This window comes from Aythya ferina (genome assembly GCF_964211825.1).
Source record: "Aythya ferina genome assembly, chromosome: 23".
Lineage (NCBI taxonomy): Eukaryota > Metazoa > Chordata > Aves > Anseriformes > Anatidae > Aythya > Aythya ferina.
The window spans coordinates 2,750,393-2,772,808 of record NC_140321.1 but is presented as its reverse complement, the minus strand read 5'-3'; the positions used below and the strand labels follow the sequence as shown (position 1 = coordinate 2,772,808).

The following is a 22,416-nucleotide window of genomic DNA, read 5'->3' as shown; positions in this document are numbered from 1 at the left end:
AGCCCATATGCCTATGCAGGTAATGAGCTGTGACTGGCGGAGCAGGCTGGGAGCCAGACCAAGTTGTAGAAGGATGTGCTGTGTCCTCAGGCGAAGGAGGCTTTGGTCATCCAGGAGGGCTCCACATAGACAGAAGGATATGCAGGACCCCTCCAGCACCTGGGACTCATCTTCTACCCCTTCTGACCTACTCTATGGTGGTTTTACTCAGCTGGGCAGCTAAGCTGCATCACAACCACTCTCTAATTCCCCCGCCTTAAAGGGAAGGGGGAGGAAATGCGATGAAAAGGGATCAAGGGTTGAGATAAAAACAGAGAGATCTATCACCAGTTATAGCCACAGACAAGACAGACTCAGAATAGGGAGATTAATGTAAATTATTACCTGTTACTAACAAGCTAGAGTGAGAAACTAAAAACACCTTCTCTACCCAGCCACCCTCTTCTACGTGCTGATGGACATTTCTCACAGAGGCCACCAAAGCAGAACCCTGATACCAAAACCTTGCCACGGAAACCCAAAACACCCTCCAGCACTTAGGACTCATCTGCTGCCCTACTGACGTGTTCCCGCTCAGGGAAATGGTAGACCTCTCATCCTGTGTCCTTGTTACTCACTGCAGCTCCACTGTGCTCTGAAAACCACAATGTCATCATTGAGCGGACCTGCTGGCCCTTCTCCCTCAGCGCAGTGGGCAGATAGATATCTTGCAGGATGCCCACGATGTCCACGCAGCTCGTGCTCTCATCTGCCCCTGGTGCTTCCTGCACTGGGGCATCCTCTTGAAGCAACCTCGTTTCCATTTTTGACCCTAATATTAAACTTTTGCTGCATCCCAGCCTGTGCCTCTGAGTTTTCCTTCTCCAGCAGACACTCCAGACGCCTTCTGTCAGGAGCAATGCAGTTGCTCTGGGGACTTCAGTGGGTGTGTTGGGCACAAGGGTCCATTCACTTTCCCAAAGGGTGAGGCCCTGTGCAGTACGGGCCCCTTGGGAAAGCACTGTCACTCACACGTGAGGGGGGTGCCCATGAGTTCTGCAGGGCCCCTGGCCATCAGGCCTAGCTTTGCTGCCTCTCTGTCCTGGCGTGCCATCTCGGCCTCATTGCACAGCCTGCTGAAGACGGCATGTTGTCATCGCGGGCCTCCACTGAGGAGCCAGAGCTGTAGGAGGCCCTGGAAGGGCAGCAGCCACACAGGTTCCTGGGAAGGGGGCAGCAGGGCAGAGAGAGGAAGGTGAGAGGAGGGGCAGCAATTCCTTCTGCTCTGGGGGCAGCTGTGCTGGGCGGGGAGGCTCGTGCAGAAAATGGCCCCGGAGCAGACCAGGAGAGGGAGTGGGGGAAGCAGGCTGTACTGGCTCTGGCTGTGATGGAGGCAATTGTCTTCACCATAGGCAATATGGTGCTGTGTTCTGATTGTGTGGCTAAAACAGCGGAGGTGACACTCCAACGATTGAGCTCAGCGTCAAGGCCTTCTATGTTTCCCCCTCTGCACCCTCACAGAGCAGGCTAGGGGCGGGGAAGTTTTCAGGAGGGGACACAGTTAGGACAGCTGACCCAAATCGACCAAAGGGATATTGCATACGATAGAGTATCATGCCCGGCAACAAAACGGCAGGACAGTTCTTCCAAAGTAGCCATCCTGCAGAGACCTCATTGGCATTGGTCTGTTGGTGGAAGGTGGTCAGACACAGCCTTTGCATCATTAGTTTTTTCTCCTTTTTTCTCATGCCCTTCTTAAAATGTCTTTATATTGACTGGGGAGTTTTTCTGTCTCTTGGTCTTCCAACTGCCACCCTTATCCCACTGTGGCTGCGATGTGAGTGAGTGGGTGGTGGGTGCTTAGATCCTTGCTGGGCGTCAAGCCACCAGACAGGTTCACAGGCAGTGCATGTCCTCCTCCCCCTACTCCTTCCATCTGTTCCCTGGGCTTCCTGCAAAACTTTGTGGGGAAGAGGGAGGCAGGGAGTGACTGAGGGCAGGAGGAGAGGCAGCGGGTGCTGACTGAGTGTCTCTAAGGGCCATCCATGAGCTCCCCAAAGCAACACCGTAGTCACCCAGAGCCCAGTCTGGCAGATGCCTTCCTGCCAGCCTGCCCTCATGCCACATCACCTGTCTTGCAGCCCCTCTATGGCAGCAGACCAAAACCTGGCCCAGGAAAAGTTACTTGGGTGGTAAACCCACCCAAAGAGAAGTGACTCCCAGCAGTGCTCCGAGACACCGAAGACACCAATGACATTCTGGGCTGTACGAGCAGAAGCATAGTCAGGAGCTCAAGAATTATAGAATCATTTATGGACTCGGGCTGGAAGAGATGTTAATGATCATCTAACTCTAAGCCCCCTGCCACAGACAGGGACGCCACTTGCTGTATCAGATTGGCCAAGGCCCCATCCAGAACGGCCTTAAACACTTCCAGGGATGGGGCATCCACAGCTTCTCTTGGCAACCTGGTCCAGTGCCTCACTACCCTTACAGTGAAGATTTCCTCTTAAGGTCTAGTCTAAATCTGTCCTCTTTTAGTTTAAGACCATTACCCCTTGCCCTATCATTTTCTACCCAAGTAAAAAGTTCTTCTCAATCTTTTTTTCTGAGACCCCTTTAAGTACTGAAAGGTCACAATGAGGTTTCCCCAGAGCCTTCTCTTCTCCAGGCTGAACTTCTTGAACTCTCTCAGCCTTTCTTCAGAGGAGAGGTGCTCCAGCCGTCTGATCATATTTTACCCTACTCTGGACTCACTCTAAGAAGTCCACATCGTTCTTGTGCCTGAGGCCCCAGACCTGGACTCACTAGTCAAAATGTGGCCTCACAAGGGCAGAGTAGGGTAAAGTCTCTCTCCAAGTCTCTCTCCACATGGCTGCTCTCAATGAGTTTTTCTCCCTGTCTGTACTCCTGTCTGGGATTGCCCTGAGCCAGGTGCAGCACCTTGCACTTAGACTTGTTGAACCTCATGCGGTTAACACAGGCCCACTTCCCCAGCCTGAGGAGGTCCCTTTGAATGGCATCTCTTCCTTCTTTTCTATCAGCTGCACCACTCAGCTTGGTGTCATTGAGGGCAGTGACAATCCCACTCTGCTCGGCACTCCTCCAAATGCATCAAGAACACTATGCCCAGTTTGGAGCTGTGTAGCAAGACAGACTTTGACCAAGAACAGCAAGTTCTGCAGTGTCGTTGTTAGGAGGGGATTTCCTGTCTTCTCCTGGGCAGCTATGCCCTCCACCTTGTCAAGGACTTAGTCATCCCTCGTTCTTTACTACTTGCTTCATGCTGTTGTGCTTATCAGAGAAGAAGAAACAGTGTGCACACCAAAATGCACAGAGGCCACTCAAGTACGTTGGATAAATCCATCCAGCTCTAAGTAACGACATATTTAAAATCCAGAGGGTGACCTGATGCATGAAGAAGCATATTGAATGCAAGTCTGTGTTAATAATTGCTAAGAATGAGCATCAGCAATCACCTGCTCCCAGAACTACCCATGAGCAACACCTCTCTCCCCAGGCATCCTGGAAAAGCAGCTGCAGGGGAAAGACAACTCAGAGGCAAAGGCTGGGATGCAGCAGAACTTTAATATTAGAGTCAAACGGGGGAAAGGAGGTCACTCCGAGAGGGGGCCTAAGTGCAGGAATCACCAGGGGCAGACGAGAGCGTGAGCTGTGTGGCCATGGTGGGCAGGCTACCATTTGGCCACCTATCTGCTCCACTGCGGGAGAAGGGCCAGCAGGTACTCTCAGCGATGACGTTGTAGGATTCAGAGCACAGTGGAGCTGCGGTGAGTAACAAGGACACGGGTGGGAAAGGAGAGAGTGGAGGAGGGGAAAGGCAGACATGGGCCATGCTCTCTGAGAGAGCCATCCTCCTCCAAGGGGTGATGGAGAGGTTTGGCCACCCTGAACACAAGAAGCCTATGCTCCGTGCCCAGTCCGCTACCAACGTCTGGGTCCCTGGGGGTCTTCCTCCCGGGCCATCACCAGCAGCTTTAGCACGGGAAGCACCTCCTGCCACAGTAGCGGCTGCCCAAGCCGGAGAGCCCAAAGCCCCCGGAGGAGATGGGCACTCCCTGAGAGCTGAGGATGCTGCCAACGGCAGCGGAGGTGGAGGATCCCACGGCGGTGTTCTGCGGGAAGGAGCTGAGGATGGGGCCGGGCAGGGTCACCACCACGGGAGAGGGCTGGATGACGACGGTGGAGTCCTGGCACTGCTGGACACAGGGCTCATTGCAGCTGTTGGCCAGCGGGGTCGGGCCACAGGGTCCGCATGGCAGGCACGGCAGGCACTGGTTGTAGCAGGACATATCTCGGGGCAGGACGTGCACCTGGTGGGAGTGAGGCCCCAGAGGAATATTGTTGGTGAGAGAGGAGCAGTCTGCCAGCCCACCACTGGAGAGCAACAGCAAATGCTACTTGGGGAGCTGGCAGCTGTGAAAGGAGGCCCTCAGCCTTCTCCTTTCCTTTGGCCCCAATGTCCTTGGCAAGAACGTCCAGGCCGAATAAGCTCCCTAACAAGCCTGTATCTTGGGACGTATGTCAGCCAAGCCACAGCTTCACTTCATGACACGCCTGCTGACCCCTTCCCTTGCCCATGACTAGCAACCACAAGACCCAACAGAGAAGGAAGGTGCAGGTATGTTGTGAGACAATCCCCAGGGATGTAAAGGAGGAGAAAGAGAGGAGCTTTAAGACTCACCTTGTTCCCAGGGAGATGGAGGTGAGAGGAGTGGATGAAGAGAGTGAGGAGATGGGGCCTCTTTTATACCTCTCCTGCATCGCCCCAGGCCCACAGTCACTCTACGCAGGCCGTAATTTTCTAGCAGACTCACCTCAAATGCAAAATAGCCTTCCTAATGGCACAGGTTGTGCTTTGGTTTCTGTCAACTCTGTCATTTCATTTCCTCATTTTTGATTTGCCCATTTGGCATCAGAATCTGCTTTTAAGTAACAGGATGAGAGGTCAAGCATTTCCCTGAGTGGGGACACATCAGTAGGGCAGCAGATGAGTCCTAAGTGCTGGAGGGTGTTTTGGGTTTCCGTGGCAAGGTTTTGGTAACGGGGTTCTTCAGGGGTGGCCTCTGTCAGAGGTGTCCAGAATCACGGAATCACAGAATTGTAGGGGTTGGAATGGTTTTCTAGAGATCATCGGTTCCAACCCCCCTGCCTAAGCAGTTTCCCTAGAGCAGGTTGCCCTTGTAGGCATACAAACAGGACTTGAGTTTCTCCAGAGAAGGAGACTTCATAACCTCCCTGGCCTGGCTATTCCAGCGCTCCATCACCCTTACCATGAAAAAGTTCTTTTGCATGTTGGTGCGGAACTTCCTGTGAGCCATTTTTTGGCCATTGCCCCTGGCCCTGTCCCCACAAACCACTGAAAAATGGTTGGCCAATTCCCTCCATCTCCCACACTTAAGATATTTGTAAACATTATTAAGATCCTGTCTCATTCTTCTTTTCTCAGCGCTGAGCAGACTCAGAAGCTGCCCCATGTTAGATAAGAGCCAGTTTCAAGTGGCTCCAAACTGGCCTGCTGCTGTCCAGAGCCAAGCCAATATGCAATGTTTTTTTGGCTGTGTGAGAGCAGAATTAAGAAAAGGAAAACTACTCCGGCACAACAGCAGCTGGGACAGCGAGGAGTGAGAAACAGCCCTGCAGACACCAAGCTCAGTGAAGAAGGAGAGGGAGGAGGTGCTCCAGGTCCTAAAGCGGACTCATAGAATCATGGAATCATTAAGGTTGGAAAAGACCTCCAAGATCATCTGGTCCAAGCACCTCCTATCACCAATATCATCCACTAAAGCATGTCCCCAAGTACCACAGCCAACCTTTCTTTAAACACCCCCTGGGATGGTCGCTCCACCACCGCCCCAGGACAGCCCCTTCCAATGTCTGACTATTCTTTCTGAGAATAAATTTCTCCTCATTTCCAACCTGAACTTCCCCTGGTGCAACCTGAGGCCATTCCCTCTAGTCCTGCCACGAGTTATCTGTGAGAAGAGGCCAACCCCCAGCTCCTTTCAGGTAGTTGTAGAGGGCAGTAACATCTCCCCTGAGCCTCCTCTTCTCCAGACTAAACAACCCCAGTTTCCACAGCTGTTCCTCACAGGACTTGCGCTCCAGACCCTTCACAGCTTTGTAGCCCTTCTCTGGACACACTCCAGGGCTATGAAGTCTTTAAACAAAGACATTAAAGACGATGGCCCCAACACCAAAAACCCTGGGGAGCACCACTCGTCAACAGCTGGATTTGACTCCATTCAGTCAGAAGTTCCCCTGTGGCCCGTGGAGAGGCCTCTGGTGGAGCAGGCTGTCCCCCTGCAGCCCATGGGTACCATGGCGCAGCACATCTCCACACTAGCCCGTGGAGGATCCCCCAGTGGAGCAGGTGGTCCTTGCCCGAAGGAGGCTGTGGCCCATGGAGAGGACCACAGTGGAGCAGGCCCTGGGCCAGAGCTGCAGCCCATGGACAGGACCCCACGCAGGAGCAGGGGTTCTGGGGGGAGCTGCCGCCCGTGGGGGAACCCATGCTGGAGCTGTTTCTTCCTGATGGATGGACCCTGTGGTACAGACCCATATTTGCAGCAGTTCTTGAAGAGCTGCTGCCTATGAGAAGCCCACGCAGGATCAATTCAGGAGGGACTAAATCCTGTGGGAGGGACCCCACATTGGAACAAGGGCAGAGAGTTACTGTGAAGGAGGGGCGGAGTCGAAATGTTACGGACTGACCACAGCCCCCACTGCATGTTCCCCTGCGCCACCTGGAGGAAGAACGACGAAGATGGTGGCTGGGGGTGAAGGTGGTTTTAGTTTGCTTCCAGTTTCTCACTGCACTAGCTTGTTAGTAATAGATAATAAATTACATTAATCTCCCTATTCTGAGTCTGTCTTGTCTGTGGCTATAACTGGTGATAGATCTCTCTATTTTTATCTCAACCCTTGATCCCTTTTCATCGCATTTCCTCCCCCTTCCCTTTAAGTCGGGGGAATTAGAGAGTGGTTGTGATGCAGCTCAGCTGCCCAGCTGAGTAAAACCACCATAGAGTAGGTCAGAAGGGGTAGAAGATGAGTCCCAAGTGCTGCATATCCTTCTGTCTATGCAGAGCCCTCCTGGATGACCAAAGCCTCCTGGATGACCAAAGCCTCCTGGATGACCAAAGCCTCCCTCGCCTGAGGACACAGCACATCCTTCTACAACTTGGTCTGGCTCCCAGCCTGCTCCGCCAGTCACAGCTCATTGCCTGCATAGGCATATGGGCTGTGCTGCAGTTTTGAAATAACCTGGCACAAGACAGCTCCTTCTGGAGTTGTCTCTTGTTTGGCCTTGTTCCCTCTTGTGGCTGTCTCCTGGGCTCTTCAGGCAAGCCATGTTGTCAGCTGCTGTGAGGAAGGCAAAGGTTGCTCTCCTGAGCACAATGATGCCCAGCAAGTCCTGGGGAATCGGGTCCCTTCTCACTACCAGAGGATTGGGTTGTTCACCGGGACAGTGTCTTGCTCCACCACTCCCCTTGCCGTAACATGCACTTTGGCTGGATGCATTCCCTGACCAGCAGCGCACCCAAAGACATGCCCTATTGTGCAAAGTTTTCCAATGATCCTGTGATCTTCTGGAGTTATGAGAGTTCTGGTCAGAAGGTCATGCTGCAGGGTGATGGCTGTTGGGGCTGCCTGGAGGGTGGCACAGTTTGAGCTCAGGCTCAGATGGAGCTGCTGGGCCAGAAGGGGATTTGGCACGTATGGTGCTCAGGCCTGCAGAGAGCAGGCACTCTGGCTTGGCTTCATGCCAAAAGTGTGGCACGTGGCCAATCCCAAATTAGAGCATGACTCGTCCTGGGCAGGGAGAGTCTGTCCCAGAAAGTTTGCCTGCTGAAGGCATTCCCTTGCCTTCCTGGGGTGTGTCCCAGCTGCCTCCCATGTCTGCAGGGCAGGGAAGTGCTTTGTTCATGCAGCAGGGATGCATTGCCTCCTTGATGGAGTCTGGGAGGTGTTTCTGTAGCCAGGGCCCTTGTGAGCAAGTCCCCTCGCTGAGCATGCCCATCTGCGTGGCAGTGCCCATTCCTGCCAGCCCTCGCTTCTTGAGTGGGAGCTTCCTTGTCCCCCCAGTGGTGCTGGCTTGTTCTGTTGCCTGAGGAGGGCTTTGGGACATGGCAGAGGATGTGTGCTGAAGCTCTCATGCTAGGAGAAGACGTATTGCCTGGGACCCAGAGACGAGTCCCAGCAAGGGGGAAGATGTTTTCTGCAAGCCTTTCTTTCCCTCCAGAAAGCACTCAGGAGAGCTCCTACACACAGCCCCATCTCTTTGGCCAGGAGGGTGAGGCCTGTGTGTCCCTTGCCTTCCACCCTTCATGTCTGACCCTACTCTGGGGGCAGACCTACTCAGAGGAGGTCCAGGGGACGCCGGATCAGAGGGTAGTTCAGTCCCCAGTCTGCAGTGCTGCAAGAGTTTGTTCCCCGTCCTGTGCAGGACCTGCCTTTTGTCCTTCTAGATCGCCTTGAGGTTCCTGAGGGCCCATTCCCGCAGGCTGTCTAGGTCTCCCCTTGTGGCAGCCCTGCACCAGAGTGCACCAGCGGGCCCCCAGTTGCTGTCTCCTCCCAAGTTAGTGGAAGTGGTAATGGCATCAAGGCAGACAGCTGAAAGCATTGGCACAGCCTGGATGCCTGGGGAGGCAAAGACCAGTGGCCATTGGATGGAGCCATGAGGGAGGGAGGAGAGAGAAGCTTGTGGCGCATCCTTAGTGAACAGGACCTTCGGTGTTCTGCTGAGGATTGCAGGTCCAGGAGGAGCGGGGCCTCTTCCTGCAAAACACATCACCAATCATTCCCCCAAAGTGCACCAAACAATGTCCTGTCCTCTGACTGAATGCAACCACTCCTGCACTCGGGCTCCTTTTTTGCCCATACTGATGTGATCCTGCTGGGGTATTACTTGGGTCTCTCATAGCACCACTAGAAAGTAGCCTGTATGGTAAAATAGGCATGTCAAAAATGAGGAAATGAAATGGCAGAGTTGATGGAAACCAAAACAAAATCTGTGCCATTAGGAAACCTATTTTGCATTTGAGGTGAGTCTGATGGAAAATTACGGCCTGCACAGAGTGATTGTGGGCCTGAGGCAGTGCACGGGAGGTATAAAAGCAGCCCCATTTCCTCTGTGTCTTCATCCACTCCTGCCTTCTCCATCTTCTTGGGATCAAGGTGAGTCTGAAGCCCTTTCCCCTCTTCTTCTTCCCTGGAGATTTGTAAGCAGATGCCTGCACCTTCATAGATTTCTGTATCTTGGGAGCACTAGCCATGGGAGAGGGAAGGGATCGGCAGGTGTGTCATGGAGAGGAGCTGGGGCTTGGATGAGGTGTATCTGACGCTATGGGCTATGTGGGGATCTTTGTGGATATTGACATTCTTACCAAGGACACTGCAGACCGAGGGAAGAGAAAGGCTGTGGGCCTCCTTACACGGCTGCCAGTTCACGAAACATCATGTGCCATGGCTCTCTCTTGGTGGGCAGTATGATGCTCCACTCTCACCTATGTGCTCCTCCTGTCCCTCCCTCCCTCCAGGTGCACGTCCTGCCCCGAGATATGTCCTGCTACAACCGGTGCCTGCCGTGCCTGCCATGCGGACCCTGTGGCCCGACCCCGCTGGCCAACAGCTGCAATGAGCCCTGTGTCCAGCAGTGCCAGGACTCCACCGTCGTCATCCAGCCCTCTCCCGTGGTGGTGACCCTGCCCGGCCCCATCCTCAGCTCCTTCCCGCAGAACACTGCCGTGGGATCCTCCACGTCTGCTGCCGTTGGCAGCATCCTCAGCTCTCAGGGAGTGCCCATCTCCTCCGGGGGCTTTGGGCTCTCCGGCTTGGGCAGCCGCTTCTGTGGCAGGAGGTGCTTCCCCTGCTAAAGCTGCTGGCTATCTGAATTGGGGCCTCTTCAGAGAGTGACCTCATTTCCCTGTATTGACTCTAATATTAAACTTCTGCTTCATCCCGATCTTCACTGCTTAGTTTTCTTTTCCCTGTAGACACTCCAGACACCTGCTGTCAGGACCAATGCAGTTGCTCTGGGGACATCAGTTGGCATGTGGGGCAACTGGGGTGTAGGGCCCCTTGGGAAAGCACTGTCACTCACACCTGATGGAGGTGCCCATGAGTTCTGCAGGGCCCCTGGCCATCAGGCCCAGCTTTGCTGCCTCTCTGTCCTGGCATGCCATCTCGGCCTCAGTGCACAGCCTGCTGAAGACGGCATGTTGTCATTGCGGGCCTCCACTGAGGAGCCAGAGCTGTAGGAGGCCCTGGAAGGGCAGCAGCCACACAGGTTCCTGGGAAGGGGGCAGCAGGGCAGAGAGAGGAAGGTGAGAGGAGGGGCGGCAATTCCTTCTGCTCTGGGGGCAGCTGTGCTGGACGGGGAGGCTCGTGAAGAAAATGGCCCCAGAGTAGACCAGGAGAGGGAGTGGGGGAAACAGGCTGTACTGGCTCTGGCTGTGATGGAGGCAATTGTCTTCACCATAGGCAATATGGTGCTGTGTTCTGATTGAGTGGCTAAAACAGTGGAGGTGTCACACCAGTGATTTAGTTCAGCCTTAAGGCCTTCTATTCTTCCTCTCTGCAATCCCAGAGAACAGTCGAGCAAGTGCTAGCCTGTTAACTTTCCCCACAGTAGCCTCTAGATAGCTGTGCTTTGCACTTGGAGCTAGAAGAGCTTTTTATCTCACCAATGTTTGGGCTATTATGGAGCAGTACTTGCATATCATCAAGACTCTCTACAAGCCCCCTAACTGCCCGAGGTGGGGAGTGGGCAAGAGGAAGGGATGAGAGGGCAGCAGAGCTAAAGCAACCAAAGGGTTATTGCACACCATTTGTCATCACACCCAGAAAAAAAATAATTAAAAATAAAAATAAAAAATAATTATTTTTTTTTAATAAAAAAATAAAAAAAATAATTAAAAAAAAAAAAAGACAGAGAAAGAGAAAGTGGAAGGGATGCTGTCATTGAGAAAACATCTATCCTCCCAAACAACCACTACACTTTTGAGGCCTAGCTTCCCAGGACGTGGCTGAAAATTTCATAGTGGTGGGGTGGAGTAAATAATCGTTTTCTCTTAGCTTCTGCACATCTTTTCTTGTTTTTCTCTTTCTTTTTCTTTGAATTCCACTGTCATTTTCTCCATATGTGAGAAGACTTTTTTTTCCCTATAGTACTTTCTCCCACCCTTCTCATCCTTTCATGATGGGGAGTAACAGAGCAGTTTGGTGAAGTTTAGTTTGCCAGCAATGTGTAACCATCAGAGTGGGAAGTGCTCAGAAGGGGACACAGCTGGAACATCTGACCCAAATTGACCAAATGGATATTTCATGCCATATCACATCATGCTCAGCAACAAACCATGGGACAGTTGTTCCAAAGTAGCCATTCTGCAGTGACTGGCCAGGCATTGGTCTGCTGGTGGGAGGTACTGAAACACTGCCTTTGCATCACTTGTCTTTTCTCTTTTTGTTTACCGTTCCCCTCGTAAGCTGTCTTTATTAACAGACTTTTGCTTCACAAGGTGCTGCATGCAGTGAGGCGCATTTGAATTGCTTCTACACAAATGCACACAGTATGAGGAATAAAATGGATCAGCTAGAAATCTTGGCCCAATCCCACAGCTATGACATCATCAGCATAAGCGAAACATGGTGTGATGGGTCCTGTGGCTGGTGTGTCGCAATAGATGGTTACAGGCTCTTCAGGAGGGACAGACAGTAGGCAAGGTTGGGGGGGGGGCGGGACAATATACATGAAGCAGGGGCTGGACTGTGTGGAACTTGAAGTTGGCGATGGCAAAGTTAAGAGCCTCTGGGTAAGGATTAAGGGACAAACAAGTAAAGGGGATGTCGTAGGAGTCTATTACAGGCCACCCAGCCAGGACAACAACACCAGCAAATTATTCTTTGTAGAACTAAAAGATGCCTCAAGATCAACTCCCCTTGTTATTATGGGGGACTTCAACTTGCCAGACATCAACTGGGATTACCACACAGCCAACACAAGCAAATCCAGGAGGTTCCTAAAGCACCTAGATGATACCTTCTTGGTGCAGGTGTGAAGGGAGCCAACTAGGAAAGTTGACCTAGGTCTGTTGCTGGAGAACAGAGAGGCTCTTGTGGTGGACATGGCAATTGCTAGCTGTCTTGGCCATAGTGACCATGAAGTGGTTGAGTTTAAAATTTTTGGTGACAGATGGAAAACTGCCACCAAAAATTCAGCCTTGGATATGGGGAAAGCAGGCTGCTCAGGGAACTAGTCAGCAAGGTCCCCTGGGAAATTGCTTTTGAAGGCATTAGTGTCCCTCAATGCTGGTCAGTCTTTAAGCACTGCCTCCTAAAAGCACAGGATCGGGCAATTCCAAAATATCAGAAGTCAAGCAGGTAGGGCAGAAGGCTGGCCTGGCTGACCAGGGATCTTCTAGTGGAGCTTAGGCGAAAAAAGAAAATGTACTGACCCTGCTGGAAGCAGGGTCAGGTAACATGGAAGGAATACAGGGACACTGTTCACGTTTGTAGGGAGAAAATTCATATGGCCAAAGCCCAATTAGAGTTGAAGCTGGCCAGGTCTGTGGGAGACAATAAAAAGGTTTTTTTTAGATATGTTAACAGAAAAAGGAGGACCAAAGTAAACATAGGTCCACTACTTGATGTGGAAGGTCATATTACAGACAAGGACATAGGCAAAGCAGAGACGTTTAATGCTTTCTTTGCCTCCATCTTCAACACTGATGATGGGCTTCATGACCTAGGATGCCCTGAGCTGGAGGACCATGACAGTGGGAATGAGAAACTCCCAACAGACCCTGAACATGTGTGGGATTTGCTGCTCCGCCTGGATCCATACAAGTCCATGGGTCCAGGTGGGATTCATCCCAGGGTGCTTAAAGAGCTTGCTGACGTCATCACGGAACCTCTCTCAATTATTTTTCAACAGTCTTGGGAATCTGGAGACGTCCCAATAGACTGGAAGCTGGCAGATGTACCACTTTTCAAGAAGGGCAAGAAAATAGACCCTAATAATTACAGGCCAGTCAGTCTCACGTCAGTGCCTGGTAAAATTATGGAGAAGATTATGCTTGAAGTTATTGAAGTGCACCTGGGGGACAATGCAGTCATTGGTCCCAGCCAGCATGGGTCCATGAGGGGTAGGTCCTGCTTAACAAATTTGATTTCCTTTTATGATAAGATCACCCATCTAGTTGACCAAGGGAAACCAGCTGATGTGATCTTTTTGGACTTCAGCAAAGCTTTTGACACGATTTCCCATAGGATCCTACTGGACAAAATGTCCAGCATACAGCTAAACAAAAACATCATCCAGTGGGTGAGCAATTGGCTGACGGGCAGGGCTCAAAGGGTTGTGGTAAATGGGGCCACATCAGGCTGGTGGATGGTCACTAGCAGGGTCCCCCAAGGCTCCATTTTAGGGCCAGCCCTCTTCAATGTTTTTATAAATGATTTGGATGTAGGACTAGAAGCTGTTCTAAGCAAATTCACTGATGACACTGAACTTGGAGGAGTTGTGGACTCGGGTGAGGGTGGAAAGGCCTTGCAGAGAGATCTGGACAGATTGGAGAGCTGGGTAATCACCAAACGCATGAAGTTTAACAAGAGCAAGTGCTGGGTCCTGCACCTGGGACAGGGCAACCCTGGCTTTACATACAGATTGGGTGACAAGATGCTGGAGAGCAGCCCTGCAGAGAAGGATTTAGGGGTAGTGGTTGACAGCAAGTTGAATATGAGCCAGCAGTGTGCCCTGGCATCCAGGAGGGCCAACTGTATCCTGGAGTGCATCAAGCATGGCATTGCTAGTCGGTCAATGAAAGTGATTGTCCCGCTCTACTCCGCAGCCTCACCTCGAGTATCAGGTACAATTCTGGGCATCACAGTACAAAAAGGATGTAAAACTGTTGGAGAGTGTCCAGATGAGGGCTACAAAGATGGTGAAGAGCCTAGAGGGGAAGACGTATGAGGTCACTTGGCCTGTTTTGCCTAGAAAAGAGGAGGCTGCTGGGAGACCTCATCGCGGTCTACAGCTTCTTAATGATGGAGGGTGGAGGGGCAGATGCCGATCTATTCTCCTTAGTCACCAGTGATAGGACCCGCAGGAATGGTGTCAAGCTGAGGCAGGGGAGGTTTAGGCTAGACATCATGGAAGAGGTCCTTTACTAAGAGGGTGGTCGCACACTGGAACAGGCTCCCCAGGGAAGTAGTCACTGCACCAAGCCTGTTAGAGTTTAAGAAGCATTTGGACTGTGCACTTAGTCACATGGTCTAAAATTTTGTGTAGACCTGTGTGGTGCCAGGGGTTGGACTCAATGATCCTTATGGGTTCCTTCCAACTCGGGATATTCTATGGGTCTATGATTTATATTGACTGGGAAGTTTTTCCTCACGCTTCGTCTTCCAGCTCTCTCCTCTATCCTACTGAGGCTGAGGTGTGACCAAGTGGGTGGTGAGTGCTCAGATGTTTGCCAGGGTCAATCCACCACATGGGTTCATAGGCAGTACTTGTCTTCCTTCCTCTACTCCTTCCATCTGTTCCAAAGGCTTCCTGCAAAACTTTCTGGGGCAACAGGTGCTGGCTGACTGTTTCCAAGTGCCATACACAAGCTCCCAAAGCAGCGCTTAGATCACCCAGAGCGCAGTCTCGCACATGCTTTCCTGCCAGCCAGTCCTCATGCCACATCATCTATCTTGCAGCCCTTCTATGGCAGCAGACCAAAAGCTGGCCCAGGAAAAGTTGCTTGGGTAGTATAGCCACCCAAAGAGAAGTGACTCCCAGCAGTGTTCCCAGACACCATGGACACCAATTGGACCCTGGGCTTTATGAGCAGAAGCATAGTCATGAGCTGAAGGGCAGTGAAAATCCCACTCTGCTCAGCACTCCTCCAAATGCATCTAGAACGTTGTACCCAGTTTGGGGCTGTGTAGCAAGAAAGACTTTAATCAATCACAGAAAATTCTGTAGTATTGTTGTTAGGAAAGGATTTCCTGTCTCCTCTTGGGCAGCTATGCCCTCCACCTTGTCAAGGACTTAGTCATCCCTCCTTCCTTACTTGCTTCATGCCATTGTGCTAATCAGAGGAAAAGAAACAGTGTGCACACCAAAATGCATAGAAGCCAATCAACTGTGTTGGATAATTCCATCCATCTCTCAGTAACCACATATTTAGAATCCAAAGTGTGACCTGATACATGAAGAAGCATTCTGAATGCAAGCCTGTGTTAACGATTGCTAAGCATCAGCAACCACCCACTCCCAGAACTACGCATGAGCAACACCTCTCTCCCCAGGCATCCTGGAAGAGCGGCTGCAGGGGAAAGACAACTCAGAGGCACAGTCTGGGATGCAGCAGAACTTTAATATTAGAGTCAAAAGATGGAAACAGCAGAACTCTGAGAGGAGGCCCCAGTGCAGGAAGCACCAGAGGCAGATGAGATTGTAAGGTGTGTGGCCATGACAGGCATCCCACCATCTGTCCATCCCACTTACTGTGGGAGAAGTGTCAGATGGTCCTCTCTAGGTTGATGCTGTGGGACTCAGAGCCCAGTGGAGCAGTGCTGAGCAAAGAAGGACATTGGTGGAAAAGGAGAGAGTGAAGGAGAGGAAAGGCAGACATTTTTCCAAGAGCCTGGACTGGCTTCATCCTCTTGCAAGGGTTGCTGGGGATTGTTCGACCTCACTGAATACAAGAAACCAATGCTCCATGCCCAGTCCGCTACCAACTTCTAGATTCCTGGGGGTCTTTCTCCAGGACCATCACCAGCAGCGTTAGCATGGGAGGCACCTTGTGCTGCAGTAGCGGCTGCCCAAGCCAGAGAGGCCAAAGCCTCCAGAGGAGATGGGCACTCCCTGAGAGCTGAGGATGCTGCCAACGGCAGCAGACGTGGAGGATCCCACGGCAGTATTCTGTGGGAAGGAGCTGAGAATGGGGCCGGGCAGGGTCACCACCACGGGAGAGGGCTGGATGACGACGGTAGAGTCCTGGCACTGCTGGACACAGGGCTCATTGCAGCTGTTGGCCAGCGGGGTCGGGCCACAGGGTCCGCATGGCAGGCACGGCAGGCACTGGTTGTAGCAGGACATGTTTCAGGGCAGGACGTGCACCTGGAGGGAGAGAGGGACAGGAGGAGCACATAGGTGAGAGAGGATCAGTCTGCCAGTCCACCCCAGAGGAGCCATGGCACATGCTCTTTGGGGAGCTGGCAGCTGTATAATGAAACTCAAGAAATCCTCCTTAAGACTCAACTCAGAAGTTCTCTCAAGAGTGTCCAGACTGTGCCAGGTCCTCACCTGGCCCATTTCTTGGGATACATGTCAGTAGAGCCCAACTTTTCTCCCTGATACACGTGCTGTTCTCTTTCCTCTCCCATGAGAAGCATCCCCGGGAACCAACAGAGGATGAAGGGGCAGGCATCTGCTAACAAATCCCCAGGGAAGAAGAAGAGGGGAAAGGGCTTCAGACTCACCTTAATCTCAACGAGATGGAGGTGGCAGGAGTGGATGAGAGACTGAGGAGATGGGACCACTTTTATACCTCTCCTGCATCCCCCCAGGCCCAAAGTCACTCTATGGACACTGTAATTTTCCAGCAGAGTCACCTCAAATGCAAAATAGACTTCCTAATGGCACAGATTTTGTTTTGGTTTCCATCATCTCTGCCATTTCATTTCCTCATTTCTGACATGCCTATTTTACCATACAGGTTACTTTCTAATGGAGCTATGAGAGTCTCAATGAAGACCCCAGCAGGTTCTTATCAGTATTTGGCAGAAAAGGAACCCGAGTGCAGGAGTGGTTGTATTCAGGTAGAGGACAGGACATGTCCTCTGGGATTGCAGAAAAGTTCCCCCCCCCAGCTGGGACTCGTCTCTTGGTCCCAGGCAATACGTCTTCTCCTAGCATGAGAGCTTCAGCACACATCCTCTGCCATGTCCCAAAGCCCTCCTCAGGCAACAGAACAAGCCAGCACCACTGGGGGGACAAGGAAGCTCCCACTCAAGAAGCGAGGGCTGGCAGGAATGGGCACTGCCACGCAGATGGGCATGCTCAGCGAGGGGACTTGCTCACAAGGGCCCTGGCTACAGAAACACCTCCCAGACTCCATCAAGGAGGCAATGCATCCCTGCTGCATGAACAAAGCACTTCCCTGCCCTGCAGACATGGGAGGCAGCTGGGACACACCCCAGGAAGGCAAGGGAATGCCTTCAGCAGGCAAACTTTCTGGGACAGACTCTCCCTGCCCAGGACGAGTCACGCTCTAATTTGGGATTGGCCACGTGCCACACTTTTGGCATGAAGCCAAGCCAGAGTGCCTGCTCTCTGCAGGCCTGAGCACCATGCATGCCAAATCCTCCTCCATCCAAGCATCTCAGGCTGTGCCACCCTCCAGGCAGCCCCAACAGCCATCACCCTGCAGCATGACCTTCTGGCGAGTACTCTCATACCTCAGGCAGCTCACAGGATTTCCAGTGTGTTTTGCACAATAGGGCATGTCTTTGGGTGTGCTGCTGTTCAGGGAATGCATCCGGCCAAAGTGCATGTTACGGCAAGGAGAGTGGTGGAGCAAGACACTGTCCCGGTGAACAACTCAATCCTCTGGTCATGACTCTGCTGTGCTCCAGGCAGCACCAACAGCCATTACACTGCATCATGACCTTCTGGCCAGTACTCTCACAGTTTGGGCATTTCTAAGGTGCACCGCAGCCCATCTGCCTTTGTTGGTAATGAGCTGTAACTGGTGGAGCAGGATCAGAGACAGACTGGGTGGGAGAAGGACGTGCTGTGTCCTTGGGCAACAGCACCTTCAAGCATCCAGAAGGGCACTGCATAGGTAAGAGAATATATGCGTCTTCTTGCGAAGAGGATCCAAATGGGGTCTATGCATATCCAATGGACTGATGTCCCTGGCATGTACAGGACCCTTTCTGTCCCCTTCAGACTCATCATGCCCCTACTGACGCGTTCCTGCCATGAAAAATACTTGCACCTCTTATTTTTGTACTGGAAATGAGCTTCTGTGTCCAAATGGTGAGTCCAGAAATGAGGAAATTAAATGACAGGAAACCAAAGCACAACCTGTGCCATTAGCTAAGATTCTTTGCATTTGAGGTGAGTATGCTGGAAAAATACGGCCTGAGTGATTGATGGGCCTGGGATGGTGAGGAGAGGTATAAAAGATGGCCCATCTCCTCACTCTCTCATCCACTCCTCTTCCCTCCATCTCTCTGGGATTAAGGTGAGTCTCAAGATCTTTCTTTTCCTCTTCATCCCTGGGGATTTCACTGAACATGCCTGCACCTTTATAGTCTGTTGGGTATTTGGGTCTCTAGTTCTGGGAGAGGGAAAGGCTCAGCAGGTGTGGAATGAAGAGAAGCTCGATCTCAGTTGAGGTGTATCTGAAGCTATGGGCTAGATGGAGAGCTTTGTCAAACTGGATATTCTTGCCAAGGACATTGGGGCCAAAGGGAAGGAGAAGGCTGAGGGCCTCCTTTCACATCCGCCAGGCCCCAGAACAGCATGTGCCATGGCTTTCCTGGGGTGGACTGGCAGGATTATCCTCTCTCACACCCGTGCTTCTCCAGGCCCTCTCTCTCACCAGGTGCATCTCTAGCCTGGAAACATGTCCTGCTACGACCAGTGCCTGCCGTGCCTGCCATGCAGACCCTGTGGCCCAACCCCACTGGCCAACAGCTGCAATGAGCCCTGTGTCCAGCAGTGCCAGGACTCCACTGTCGTCATCCAGCCCTCTCCCGTGGTGGTGACCCTGCCCGGCCCCATCCTCAGCTCCTTCCCGCAGAACACCGCCGTGGGATCCTCCACCTCCGCTGCCGTTGGCAGCATCCTCAGCTCTCAGGGAGTGCCCATCTCCTCCGGGGGCTTTGGTCTCTCCGGCCTTGGCAGCGGCTACTGCGGCAGGAGGTGCTTCCCGTGCTAAAGCTGCTGGTGATGGCAGAGAAAGACCCCCAAGGACCCAAACATTGGTAGTGGACTGGGCACAGACCATTGGCTTCCTGTGTTCAAAGGGCCAAACCACCCCACCATCCCTTTTATAAAGGATGGGTCCAGCCTGGGCTCTCAGAAAGCACAGCCCATGTCTGCCTTTCCCCTCCTCCACTCTCCCACTCTTTCCTTTCCCACCTGTGTCCTTGTTGCTCAGTGCTGCTCTGAGTCCGACAACATCATCCTAGGGGGGGACCTTCTGTCCCTTCTCCCTCAGTGGAGTGGGCAGATGGTGGGATGCCCACCATGGCCACACAGATAATGTTCTCGTCTGCCCCTTGTGCTTCCTGCATTGGGGCCTCCCCCCCATCAACTTTGTTTCCCACTTTTGACTCATTAAAGTTCTACTGCATCCCAGCTTGTGCCTCTTTATCATCCTTTTCCCTGAAGACCATCTCCCAGAGTTCCCTGCGAAAGAGATGTTGCTCAGTGGTGGGTCTCTGGGGGGGGTTGTTGGCAGTTGTGCTGAGCAATACTTAATAGAGGCCTGTTATGTGTAGGCTTAATGATGCACTATTTTACCTTCTAGTTTCTAAATGTATCCGTTTAGGGATGGTATCCTGGTTTTAGCTGATAAAGAGCTAATTTTCTTTGTAGTAGCTGCTGTGTGCCATGTTTTGGATTTAGGAGACAAATAATGTTGATAACACCCTGATGATTTAGTTTTTGCAGGACAGTTATTATACTGAGTCAAAGACTTTTCATCCTCTCATACTGCCCTTCCAACGGGAAGTCACAGAATCATAGAATATCTGAGTTGGAAGGGATCTGCAAGGATCATCCAGTCCAATTCTAGGTCCCCAGGGGACCACCAAAATAAATAAATAAACAAAATAAAATCAGATCATGTGTCTAAGAGCGTTGTCCAAATGCTTCCTGAACTCTGCCTGACTCGGTGCCATGACCACTTCCCTGGGGAGCCTGTTCCATTGTCAGACCAATTTTTTGGTGAAGAACTTTTTCTTGATATCCATCCTGAACTTCCCTTGTTGCAACTTCAAGCCATTCCCTTGGGCCCTATAGCTGGTCACCAGAAAGAAGAGATCAGTACCTGCCTCTCCACTCCACCTCACAATGAAGCTGTAGACTGCAATGAGGTCTCCCCTCAGCCTGCTCTTCCACTCATTATGTCTTCCCTTCTAGACCTTTTACCTAATTTGTTGTCCTCCTTTGGACACTCTCTAGTACCTTTATGCCTTTCTTGTATTGTGGTGCCCAAAACTGCACACAGTACTCCAGGTGACACCACACCAGCATAGGGTAGAGCAAGACAATCACTTTCCTTGACCACCCTCTGATACGGTTGGCCCTCCTGGCTGCCAAGGCACACTGCTGGCTAACATTCAGCTTGTTGTCAATCAAAACCCCCAAATTGTTTCCTGTAATGCTGCTCTCCAGCATCTCATCCCACACTCTGAACTTATAACCAGGGTTGCCTCTTCCCAGGTGCAGGATCCAGCACTTGCTCTTTTTGGTGGTTCATGCTGTTGGTGATTGTCCAGTTCTCTAATTTGTCCAGATTTCTCTGCAAGGCCTCACCACCCTTGACAGAGTCAACATCTCCAGCCAATTTGGTATTATCCACAAACTTGCTCAAAAAACCTTCAACTCCTTCATCCATATTGCTTATGAAAACATTGAAGAGGGCTGGTCCTAAAATGGAGCCCTGGGGAACCCCACTGGTGGCAGGTCGCCAGCCTGATGTAACTCCCTTTACAAGAGCCCTCTTGGCCTGACCCATCAGACAACTGTTCACCCATGTTATTAACCGTTTATCTTACTGTATTCTGGTCATTACATAGACTGGCTTCCCTTGGTCAACTAGCTGAGTGATTTTGTCATAGAAGGAAATTAAGTTTGTTAGACATGACCTTCCCCTAGTGAACCTGTGTCAGCTCTAACCAATAACTGTGTTGTCCTTTAGACATTTTTCAGTAACTCCCAGACTAATCATCTCCATACTTTTACCAGGCACTGAAGTGAGACTGACAGGCCTTTAATTGCCAGGATCTTCTTTCTTGCCCTTCTTGAAAAGGGTGGGGATGTAGAAGAAGCTGAGAGGAGCCACAGCCAGAACAGTTGACCCAAACTGGCCAAAGAGATGTTTCATACTATATGACGTCATGATGGACAATAAAAACTGTGTAGGTTGGCTGTCTGGGGGGACACAGTTGCTCAGGGACTGGCTGGGCATTGGATGGTAGGTGGTGAAAAATTATAAATCACTTCTTTTATACACTTATATATATAGTTATCATTATTATTATCTTTATTTTCCCTTCCATTTCTATCCTATTAAACTCTATTTATCTCAACCCATGAGTTTTTATTTGTTTTCCTTCTGATTCTCTCCCCCATCCTACTTGGCAGGGTAGGAAGTGAGTGAATGACTCATTGGTGTTTAGCATTCTGCCAGTTTAAACTGCAACAGGAGTGCAAAGATAATGACAGGTTAAGCGCAGATAATGACAGATCTGACCAAACTGTGTTAAAACAGTATTTGTTATAAACATGATATTAGTTTAATAGTTGGTGGTTACAATGTTGATTTATTGTTTGTTTTTCACAATGTTGATTTATGTGCTTCCAAGGTTATTAATTCCTTTCTTTTTGTTTATTATCTCTGGTCCTGGCCTAAGTTTGTTTATGGTTCTGCCAGTTTGTATATAGCATGTGCTCATAGTACACTGACTGTGAACTTAATCCAGGATTTGTACTCAGTATGGCCATCAGTTTAGCACTTCAGAAGCCTGACTGTAGAAACTATTAACAAGCATACCCTTTACTCCAGTTAAAATGTTTTTTGAAAATTCTGAATATTCTGGGCATGTTTAAACTAGCAGGATCCTATTGCTATGTCTCCTACACGTGTTTCCACATGTCTGTAGCTAGACAACTATTTAAAAATTCCCACCCAGAGATCTGCCCTGAGGCAGGATGGTTATGGGTGGCAAGGTATGTGGGAGGATATGGGAAGGTATTTATCACAATTGTCACCTCCAGTGGTTTTGGAATTCACCCCTGAACAAATTCGGCATCCTAAAAAGATGATAAAATGTTTTAAAATGGTATGCCCCGATCCTGGAAATGACAGAGATTTACAGCTTGCTGCACTGTGCTGGGGTCTGGCCTGTGCCTATCAAACAATATCCAATACTATTCAGAACCTTCAAAGGGAAGAAAATCTCTCTGGATCTGATCCAGTCCCTGCAGCAGTCTCTGCAGCTACTCCAACTGCCACTCCAACCCTCGTGACAGGCCCTGCAGCTGAACAAGAGAATCAAACTGTGCTGGCATCAGTCGCCTCTATATGTAAGACAAAGCAATGTATGCAAAAGTCAGCTCATTTAGTAAGGAAAGAAACTCCTACTCAAAAGGGAAGGAGGAAGAAGAAGATGAGGCAGGCT

General features: G+C 51.0%; 4 pseudogenes across 4 annotated transcripts; 2 read left to right on the top strand and 2 right to left on the bottom strand.

Annotated features, from left to right (window-relative positions):
* Positions 1 to 3,977: 3,977 nt before the first annotated feature.
* On the bottom strand, positions 3,978 to 4,609 carry LOC311423097 (feather keratin 1 pseudogene; annotated as a pseudogene). The gene has a single exon. The product of its transcript is annotated as a feather keratin 1 pseudogene (transcript).
* Positions 4,610 to 9,563: 4,954 nt separating this feature from the next.
* Positions 9,564 to 9,878, top strand: LOC311423081 (feather keratin 1 pseudogene; annotated as a pseudogene). The gene has a single exon. The product of its transcript is annotated as a feather keratin 1 pseudogene (transcript).
* Positions 9,879 to 15,778: 5,900 nt separating this feature from the next.
* Positions 15,779 to 16,093, bottom strand: LOC311423077 (feather keratin 4 pseudogene; annotated as a pseudogene). Its single transcript has one exon. The product of its transcript is annotated as a feather keratin 4 pseudogene (transcript).
* A 2,536-nt stretch (positions 16,094 to 18,629) lies between these two features.
* Positions 18,630 to 18,944, top strand: LOC311422733 (feather keratin 1 pseudogene; annotated as a pseudogene). The gene has a single exon. The product of its transcript is annotated as a feather keratin 1 pseudogene (transcript).
* The last annotated feature ends 3,472 nt before the right edge of the window (positions 18,945 to 22,416 follow it).